Genomic DNA, 10,927 nt, shown 5'->3' on the forward strand with positions numbered 1-10,927 from the left:
ACACCTATGAAAGCAGCAGGGATTCTGAGGAGGCAGAATCCTGCAGCCAGACTGGATCCCGTGACTGAGCAGCAAAGTTGCAGCATTCTGGAACACAGCACAGAACGAGCGTTCCCCCGTTCTGCCTTTTTTGTGTGCGTCTCATATCTGGCCCTAAACTGGTATTTTATGGAACGAAGACGCCCACCGAGCTGCTCAAATATGGGCCAGGTGGTGGCCCACGAGGTTTGGGACTGGGGGGGGGGAGTCTGGCCAGAAGACCCTGCTGTGGCCCAGACCGCCAACCTGGGTGCAGCAGGGATTAGGGGTCTTAAAATCCCATATTTAGCTGCTACATGATGGAGAGATTACAGTTGCTGGGCCAATGCTGAAGGGAAGAGGAGAAGAGCCAATCAGAAATTGCTTCCTAGAGGGTGGGGGGCAGATGGTGAGCGGAGGGGGGGAGAGGGGTTCCAGCAATGGCCCACAGAAGATGCTGGCGGCAGGGAAGGAAAGGCATGTCAGGGCCACAAAGCAGGCACTTCATGAAAGACAGAATGTGTGGCCTACCCACAGAGCAACCACTGGGGCTCAGCACCCCCAGGCTAGTAGAGCGGGCCACTGGGCCGCCCTCCAGTGAGCCAAGCTGCAGTACTGAATCATAGAATCATAGAATAGTAGGGTTGGAAGGGGCCTACAAGGCCATTGAGTCCAACCCCCTGCTCAATGCAGGAATCCAAGTCAGCATCCCTGACAGGTGGCTGTCCAGCCTCGTCTTGAAGGCCTCCAGTGTGGGAGAGCCCACCGCCTCCCTCGGTCATTGGCTCCATTGTCATATTGCTGTAACAGTCAGGAAGTTTTTCCTGATGTTCAGACAGAATCTGGCTTCCTGTAACTTGAGCCCATGATTCCGTGTCCTGCACTCTGGGATGATCGAGAAGAGATCCTGGCCTTCTTCTCTGTGACAACCTTTCAAGTACTTGAAGAGTGCTATCATATCTCTCCTCAGTCTTCTCTTCTCAAGGCTAACCATGCCCAGTTCTTTCAGTGTCTCCTCATAGGGCTTTGTTTCCAGTCCCCTGATCATCTTTGTTGCCCTCCTCTGAACCCTCTCCAGTTTGTCTGCATCCTTCTTAAAGTGTGGTGCCCAGAACTGGACACAGTACTCCAGATGAGGCCTAACCAGTGCTGAGTAGAGGGGAACTAGTACTTCCCGGGATTTGGAAGCGATGCTTCTATGAATGCAGCCCAAAAGAGCATTTGCCTTTTTTGCAGCCACATCACATTGTTGGCTCATATTCAGCTTGTGATCGACAACAATTCCAAGATCTTTCTCGCTTGTAGTGTGGTTGAGCCACGTATCCCCCATCTTGTAACTGTGCATTTGGTCTCTTTTTCCTAGGTGCAGAACTTGGCATTTATCCCTATGAAATGTCATTCTGTTGTTTTCTGTCCAGCGCTCCAGTCTATCCAGATCCAGAATTTTGTTTCTGTCTTCCAAAGTATTAGCCATCCCGCCCAATTTTGTGTCATCTGCAAATGTGATCAGCATTCCCTGCACCTCCTCCTCCAAGTCATTAATACAAATGTTGAAGAGCACTGGGCCCAGGACTGAGCCCTGCGGTACCCCACTCGTTACCTCTCCCCAGTTGGAGAAGGTCCCACTGATAAGCGCTCTTGGAGTCCGATTCTGTAGCCAACTGTGGATCCACCGGATCGTTGTTTCATCTAGCCCACTTTGAGCTAGTTTGCTCATCAGGATATCATGGGGCTCTTTGTCGAAAGCTTTGCTGAAGTCGAGCTATATGATGTCTACAGCATTCCCACGGTCTACAAGGGAGGTGACTTGATCAAAAAATGAGATCAGATTTGTCTGGCAGGACTTGTTCTTGACAAATCCATGTCGGCTTCGAGTAATGACGGCATTGTTGTCAAGGTGCTTCCAGATGGATTGCTTTATCATCTGCTCCAGAATTTTCCCAGGGATTGATGTCAGACTGACTGGTCTGTAGTTCCCAGGTTCCTCCTTTTTACCCTTTTTGAAGATAGGGACAACGTTAGCCCTCCTCCAGTCATCTGGCACTCACCTGCCCTCCATGATTTCTCAAAGACAATAGACAGCAGTTCTGAGAGTTCTTCTGCCAGTTCCTTTATTACTCCAGGATGCAGTTCATCTGGCCCTGGAGATTTGAACTCGTTCAAAGTAATTAGGTGTTCCTTGACCATATGCCTGTCGATCTCAAGATGCAATCCTGCCCCTTCAGGATTGCCCTTCACTTCGCCTTTGCCAGGGGGGTCATAGACCCTCTTTTGGGAGAAGACTGAGCCAAAGTAGGAATTGAGCACCTCTGCCTTTTCTTGGTCATCTGTTATCGTTTTGCCATCCTTATTTAATAGTTGAACAACCATTTCTTTCCTCTGCCTTTTACTATGCACGTAGCTGAAGAAATCCTTTTTGTTGTTTTTAGCATCCCTTGCTAACCTCAGCTCGTTCTCAGCTTTAGCCTTCCTGACGCCATCCCTGCAATTCTGTGCTATCTGCCTGTACTCTTCCTTTGTTACTTGGCCTTCTTTCCACTTCCTATATGTGTCCTTTTTTGTTTTCAGGTCATCCCTAAGCTTTTTGTGAAGCCACATTGGCTTCTTCTGTTGTCTTCCACCTTTTCTTCTTGTTGGAATTGTTTGTGATTGTGCCTTGAGAATTTCCTTTTTTAAAAGCTCCCACCCATCTTGGACTCCTTTTCTCGTTAGCGTCGCTTGCCATGGGACCTTACTGATCATTGTTCTGAGTTTATTAAAATCAGCTTTCCCAAAATCCAGTGTATGCGTTTGACTACACTCGGCTTTTGCTTCCCTTAGAACCAAGAACTCAAGTGCAACATGGTCGCTTTCCCCCAGAGTTCCTGTAACTGCTACTTTATCCACGAAGTCATCTCTGTTGGTTAGGATCAAGTCAAGGATAGCCGATCCTCTAGTTCCTTCCTCTACTTTCTGTAGGAGGAGGAAGTTATCCGCCACAGAAGTCAGGAAGTTCCTGGAGGGGCCATGTTTTGCAGAATTTGTCTCCCAACAAATATCGGGGAAATTGAAGTCCCCCATTACTACTACATCATGCTTCCTTAAAACATTGGCTATTTGCTTTTCAAAAGTTTCATCCTGATCTTCTCCTTGGTTGGGTGGCCGGTAGTAGACTCCGACCACCAGGTTCCTTTTATTCTTTGCTCCATTTATTTCAACCCAGATGCTCTCGATGGGGCTACCAAGCTCCTCCTCCTGTATTTCTGTGCAGAGAGATGTATTTTTCACATACAGTGCAACCCCACCTCCCTTTCTGTTCCTCCTGTTCTTTTTGAACAAGTTATATCCTTCAATTGCTGTATTCCAGTCATGAGAGTCATCCCACCAAGTCTCAGTTATACCTATCAGGTCATAATTTCCCTCTTGTATTAAGAGTTCAAGTTCGTTCTGTTTGTTTCCCATACTCTGGGCATTAGTATATAGACATCGAAGACCATGTGCTTCATAGTCTGGCTTTCTTCCTACATGTGTCTGAAGACTATTATTGGGCGCTATCAGAGCTGTTCTCTCCGTTGCAGTACATGAGCCTACGTCCATTGTTACCCCAAACATTACATCTCCCTTCCCCGTAGGATTCAGTTTAAAGCCCTCCTGATGAAGTTCTTCATGCTGTGGCCAAATGCATTCTTCCTCTCCTTTATGAGGTGCAACCCGTCCCTTGCCAACAGCCCATCTTCCAGGAAGTATAGCCCATGGTCCCAGAATCCAAATCTCTCTCGTCGGCACCACCTTCGTAGCCAGTCATTCACCCGGAGTATTTTTCGTTCCCTTTCTATCCCTCTTCTAACTACTGGAAGGATGGATGAGAAAACTATCTGGGCCCCAAAGTTCTTGAGTTTCCTTCCCAAAGCTTCCAAGTCTGACGTGATCTCTTCGTAGCTCCGCTTGGTGGTATCATTTATTCCCACATGGGTGAGGAGAAAGGGATACCTGTCAGTGGGCTTTATGAGTGCAGGCAACCTTTCAGTCACATCTGTAATTTGTCCTCCCAGGAGACAACATACCTGGCAAGTCCACGGGTCTTCACGACATACTTGGGTCTCGATCCCACGCAGCAAGGAGTCTCCCACTACTACCACTCTTCTCTTCTTGTTGTTGTAGGCCTGGGTTTCATCGCCTCTGTTTGACTGACCTTCAGCCTCTTGCTCACTCTCATGCAGGTTCCCCGGTGATTCGTCCTCTGCAGGCTGTCCTCCAGTCTCATCTGCAAGTACCTGGAATCGGTTCCACAGCTCCACTGCTTCCACTGGTGCAGAGTGGCGTCTAGTTCTTCTTCTCCTAACTGTCACCCTTTTCCAAGGAGTATCCTGTACTCCATTTTTCTTCACCTCAGCATTTCCCACTGCCTCATCTTGCTGTTGCTCTTCAAGCTTCTGGTCTTCCCTTTGCTGCTGTAGTTCCCCCATTCTGTCCAAGAACTCTTCGTGTTCTCTTATTCCCTGGAGGGTCGACAGTCGCCGCTCCAGTCCACTTACTTTTTCTTCCAGCAGCGTGATCAACTTGCACTTGTTGCAGGTGTAGGCCATGTTGTTCTCAGGCAAGAAAACAAACATTGCACACACCTTGCAGGTCACCACCACTGGAGAGTCTTGTCCTTCCATAGCCTCTTTTCCCTTTTTGGGTCTAGCTTTGTGATGGTTCTAGACTAGCCTGTGCCTGCTCCTCTACTCAGTAGAGGTTAAAAGCAGAGTCCCACTGGTGTGGAAGTGTGTGTTACAAGACAAATAAATGGAAAAAAGTTAGTTATAAAATAAAAAAAATGTTAGGGGCCTCCCCCTTGACCTCCCCTGCTGAGCTCCCCTGGCCAACTCCTGTTTGCTCCCCCTGTTCACTCGCTCTGTTCACTCGCTCTTTGGGAGCTTGCCTGCTTCTGTAGTCCCTGGACCAGCTGGAGCAGCTTGCTCTGCTCTGCTCTGCTCAGCTCAGCTGGGAGGCGGGAAACAGACTGAAGCTTCCCGCCCACTCAGCTGCTGGGAGTACTCAGGCCACACCCCTCCAATTCAGTTGGCGCTCTCAGAAGCACCTGGTGAGCTCACGGCCACTCAGGAGGAGAAAGGGCAGCCCCCTGGGCTTCCTGCAGCCTACAGGAAGAGCTCTCTGAAGAGCTCTCCTTGGCCAAGGAGGGGCTGCCTCCTTCTGGGGAGCAACACCAAGGCCCCAACTAGGGATGTCAGAGAATTCCACCACGGATCTCGGTGAGGCTGAATGCATCCCCCCGAAATCTGTGGAGGAACGAAGCCCCCACCCCCCCATCCCACGAAAGGCGTGCGAAATGGAGCACTTACCTGCCGCCGTCTGCGCTGACTTGCAAATGGCGGCCGCGCTGCGGCCATTCGCCATTTGCTTCCTCATCATAGCTGTGATAGGCTACGTAAATAATTATGTAGCCTATCACGGCTAATGCAGGGACGCCATTTGTGTCCCTGCGGAGGCCGTGATAGGCTACGTAAATATTTACAGCAAGCTAAAAAAAACCAAACCGCATATGCAAATGGCAGCAGCTACGGCGGCCGCCATTTGCATTCCCTTTTTTCCGCTGTTTTAGCCTATGTAAATATTTACGTAAGCTATTACAGCGAAAAAAAAGGGGAACGCAAATAGCGTAGTGGGTGCTATTTGCGTTCCTTTTTTTTCTCGCCGTAATAGCTTATGTGAATATTTACGTAGGCTAAAACGGCGGGGAAAAAAGGAACGCAAATGGCGCCCACTACGCTATTTGCGTTCCCCTTTTTTTTCGCCATAATAGCTTATGTAAATATTTACGTAGGCTAAAACAACGAAAAAAGGAACGCAAATGGCGGCCGCCATAGCCGCCGCCATTTGCGTACGCGTTTTTGTTTTTGTTTTGCCTGCAGACTGCCTAGCGGCCGGATGTCCAGCTGCGGGTGGCCCCGGCCGGCGGCTCCACGGAATCTCTGCGGAGCGGAGCCCACCGGGTTAGGATTTCAGGGGGAGGTGCGGAGCGCCTCCCCCCCACCGCGAATCACCCTATCGAAAAGGTAGGTGACTTTTGTACATCCCTAGCCCCAACTAGCATCCAAGGCGCTGGGCCGTGAGCTACCAAAACTGGGCAACTCCCTGGCTGAGGATACTGGCTGCCAGTGAACAAGACCTGGTGGGCCATGGTGGTTGAGGAGACGCCCAAGATGGCAGGTGGCAGCAGCTGAGTCCCCTGGCAGTAGCAGGGACATGTAACTCCTCCAGAGGGCTCAGGGTGGCTCCAAGCCTCTCTTGTTTCAGGCCTGGGGAAACATTGTGCTCAGGGGGCCGTGCCTGAGGATGGCCAGCTTTGTGAGACTCCTGGTGTCGGAAGCCGAGCGAATGGTGTTGCGGTTCTTCAGGACCGAGGTTGCGGAAGAAGTGCCCAGTTTCTTTTGGGAGGCACTGCGGGCGGAGAAACTGCTGGAGCCAGGAGAGGTGGGGGATTTGAGGTACAGCCTTGGTTCCATGCAGGGCTGGCAGGCCCACGTGGAAGATGCCCACACCATCCAGCCTCAGCTGCCCGACTGCCTGAGCTTTCTTTGCCGTATACGATGGGCACGCAGGCAGCATCGTGGCACACCTCTGTGCCCGACACATGCTGGTGGCCGAGGCCTTGTCAGGCCAGGAGGAGGACCCCGAGGCCGTGAAGGAGGCCCTGCGGGAGCTCTTCGTATTCTCTCTTTCTGGGAGCTTGCTTGCTTCTGTAGTCCCTGGACCAGCTGTAGCAGCTTCCTCTGCTCTGCTCTGCTCTGCTCTGCTCAGCTGGGAGGCGGGAAACAGACAGTTTCCCGCCTCTCAGCTGAGCAGAGTTCTCCAAGTGTTTTAGAGATTTCAACTCCCAGCATTCCTGACCATTGGCCATGCTGGCAGGGTCTTCTGGGAGTTGAAGTCCAAAACATTTGGATATCTACCTTCTGCCCACTGCTGTCCAAAGCCAATCAAGTCTGTGTAGCACTTCCCATTCCATTTTCTGCCCAGCAACAGCCTCTTCTTCTACTACTAATAGTAGACGTAGTAGTAGTACTACTGCTAAAAAAGGATCACCAGTATTGTGATTAAATCCAGGCCCAAGGGTTTATGGAAGAGGCTGGCAACTGAGGGCAAAGACGTCAGGGATTAGTGAAGAGGAACAGTAGAGCATCAAGAAGTAATTAAGGACGGGCAAGAAGGGAGTAGCTCAGGGAAGACTTAATTAAAGAGGTGGGGTATATGGAGGAACTTGTTGGAAGAGACACCCAAGTGGGTTAAAGAAAATGAAAAAGATGCTGTTAATTCTGCAAGTTGCAGAATCTTCTTTCCTGGACACCAAAGCAGACCTGGAAACAGCAAACTCCACATGGGCCTTCCCAGCTGCTTTCTTCCTGGGCCAGGCCAGGCCTCTTAGAAATGCCACACCCTGAACAGGGTCGTCTTTGCAACCAGGTATCAGGGTGGACACTGAGCCCATAGAATCCCAGAGTAGTTCTGATTCTGAGGAAGAGGAGTCGCTCCTGGGAGAGGAGCGCGCTCCTCTTTCCCAGGGCCAACAGCTGACGGAGATTCCTCCCACCGGCATTCCTAGCTTAGATAGCAGTCCTGGGAGTGACAGAGCGTGGGAAGCAGACTTGATGGACGCGTGACGCCGACGCAGAGAGCGGTGCCAAATGGAGGGCGCGGAAAGGAGGCGTAGTGCCCGGCTGGCACGCAAACAACGGTTGCGCCCAGAGGATCCAAGGGAAAAGGGGAGGGACTCTCCCTAGCCCTTAAGTTCAGGGTCTGCCAGTGATTCCCTTTCAAATGGGGACCACCTGTTCCAACTTAGGACATAGGTACTGTGCTGCTCATATCTAGTTGCTAACAGTAGAGTTGTTAAGTTGTAAAGGAGGAATAAAGCTTTGAAAGGAATCCCTTTGTCTGTGTCTGGACTTGGCTACTGGATTAGACTGAGAGAGGCCTCCAAGGAGCCCTTGACACCAGGGCCAGATCTACACCTTGGGTCATATCAATACGATCCCATCATGGTGATGCTATACCGCACTTGCGCATTTGTACGCCTTAGCATGCCCAATGACACCTGTTGCGATATTTCAGATAATACCGAATAAAAAGTGGAAATACCACTAGAAAAGCGGTATACGGAATGTGTAATGGGCCCCAGCAGTTATCAGTGCACTTCAATATTGATAAAAAGCACTAGTGTGGATCTAGCCTAGTAGGAATGGAAGAAGGGCTGTGACACTGGCTCCACTGGAAACTGCAGGCATGCCTGTATTCTTCTTGTACCCCTGTACCAGTCTACTCTGAAGTAAGTCCCACTGAGTTCAATGAGACTTATGCCCGAGTAAGTATGTGTAGGACTATAACCTTGAGTGACTGACGGTATTTATACAGTTTCAGTATGAGAATAAATAATGAATTATTTAAATGATAGTTTTCCTTCCTTAATGGATGAAAGATGATGATGAATTAAGGGTGCAATCCTCTGCATGTTTAGACAGAAAACAGTTCTACAGCTCCCAGCATTCCCCAGCTAGCATGGGAATGGTGGGAGATGAAGGACATCTTCTGTCTAAACATGCATAGGATCACACCCTAAATGACCAACAAAAGTAGTTTAACTACATAGTTCAAATAACTTTTCATAAAGTAGTTGTAATTACCTTTCAACTACATGAGAATAAGCAGTTTAACTGCTGCCCATCAGTGGCTCAGTGGAATCCCCAGGCTCAGAGGGGCGCTTTGCCCCTGAATACCAGATCCCAGGGACAAAGAACAGAGGAGGCCTGTTGCCTTCATGCCCACCTTTTGGGCTTCCTAGAGCAGTGGAGGCTGGTGGCTCCAATGTCAGTGGGGTGGCGAATCCACTCCAGGTTTCAGTCAGAACCAACCAGAACTCTAAAGAAACTATCCAAGGTGTGAGGCAAAACACCTTGGATAGCTCCCTTAGAGTTCTGACTGGTTCTGACTGAAACCCAGAGTAGATTCACCGCCCCACTGACATCAGAGCCACCAGCCTCCACTGTCTTGAGACATCTGGGTGACCTCTGTTGGAAACAGGATGCCGGGCTGACAGAATCCAGCAGGGCTCTTCTCAGGTCTTTACCTCAAGCCTGGGGGCCAAATCTGGCCTGCCCGGGGTCCCCCGATGGTCACGCCCCCTCCCTCTGGCCCCACCCTCTGTCTCCTGAGCGCCGACCATGTGGAGGTTTTCTGGCTTTTGTGCAGTCAGTCCCCCCGCTTCTAAAAGGTTGAAATGCCTCTCCTGGGGCGTATGTTACTGGCACTAAGAGCTTTCAGCTAAACTGGGCTGGTATTTTTGGCCCTGCCCCCTTTGGCTTGGGCTCCCCCACCCCCGGAGCGCCTCCAAAACTGAATTTGGTCCTGGGCTGAAAGAGGTTCAACACCTTTGGTGTATAAGGAGGACAGAGTGGTGATGTCGTGTCTGGGTGGGGCTCTGCCCCCCACAGAGGTTCTCCGGGTGGAAGAAGCTGGCTGTCCCCATTGCAGAAGATGCTGGCTGGGAGGTTCGATTCTCGGATCACCTGGGTGGCCGACTCTCCTTTCTTCCTACAGGGGAGCCGCGACAACATGACTTGCATCGTGGTGTGTTCCCAGCTGCCCTGGGTGTCTCTCGGGAGGCCTTGCAGAAGGAGTGCGAGCTGGACGCTTACCTGGAGAAGAGGGTCGCAGGTTTGTAGCTGTGGCAAAGGTGCTTCACAAGCGTTGGCCATCAGAGCAGCTGGGGAGGGGGAAGATCTTGAGGGTGGAGGGAGATTTAGGCCCAACATCAGACATCAGTTCAAGTCCTTATGGTTTAGTTTGGTGTGCGTGTGGCACTGTAGGTCCGAGCTGCCTTGAATCTTGGATTTTAGCAAAACGTATCTGGGTTCAGTTGCCAAGCTGCAGAGGACTTCCTGTGGCAGCTCAGGTTCAGCAAGGCTGATGCCAGTTAGCAAGTAGAGGAGCTGAGCTCTCATACAGAGTTTTCAGGACTCAAACTTGGCTCTTGGGCAGTGTGTCCTCCAGCGCCCCTAGGACCGTTCTGCAGACCTCTGGGTAAAACGGAGGGCTCTTTCTTCGCGCGGGAAGATGGCTGTGGTGGACTTAGCAGACATGGCAGAGGAGCTAGTGCCAGTAAGTAATGAAGTTCTTCCCTTTCCCCCACCCCCACTATCCCAGAAATTTATGATGAGCTCTTGCAGCAGGACGAGAGTCCCACCCCTGGGAGGGTGTTCCAGTGCCTGGCCACAGAGGGGAACCCAAGCCTACCCCCTGGCAGAGGCCTGGCTGGCAAATAAGTATGCAGCCCTCCTTCTCCAGGAGCAGTCCCCCGCCCGGGATCTGTCAGTCTCTGTTGGATTCTGCAGAAAGAGACACAGGCTGCTGCTGCGTAGGGAGGATGGCCAACTTTTGAAACAAAAACTGTTCTGGTGCTTAGGTGGGGCTTCTCAGTAGAGGGTGGAACTAGGGGTAGGGCCCAGCAGTACTGGGGCAGAGCCTAGCAAGAAAAGCAGTTTATTTCCTTAGGGTGTACATTTTAATTTTTAAAAGCAGCTGGGGGAAAAACATCCTTTGCTTTTCTGGAAACTGGGCCCTAATGCAGATTAATTGATGGCATTTCCTGCCACAAGCTGTGGGGATGGCTGCATACTTGTTGTTCAGTCGTTAAGTCGTGTCCGACTCTTCGTGACCCCATGGGCCATAGCACGCCAGGCCTTCCTGTCCTCCGCTCTCTCCCGGAGTGTGCTCAAGTTCATATTCATTGCATCGGTGATGCTATCTAGCCATCCCATCCTCTGCCGTCCCCTTCTCCTTTTGCCTTCAGTCTTTCCCAGCATCAGGGTCTTTTCCAGGGAGTTTTCTCTTCGCATTAGGTGGCCAAAATATTTGAGCTTCAGCTTCAGTATCT

The 10,927-nt window shown here is 50.9% G+C and overlaps 1 pseudogene; it reads left to right on the forward strand.

The window, feature by feature from the left end:
- Window positions 1-6,336: 6,336 nt before the first annotated feature.
- Window positions 6,337-10,316, forward strand: LOC146337446 (protein phosphatase 1A-like; annotated as a pseudogene).
- The last annotated feature ends 611 nt before the right edge of the window (window positions 10,317-10,927 follow it).

Source organism: Heloderma suspectum, chromosome 10 (genome assembly GCF_057233095.1).
Source record: "Heloderma suspectum isolate Gila_16-S chromosome 10, 16-S_ref, whole genome shotgun sequence".
Classification (NCBI taxonomy): Eukaryota; Metazoa; Chordata; class Lepidosauria; order Squamata; family Helodermatidae; genus Heloderma; species Heloderma suspectum.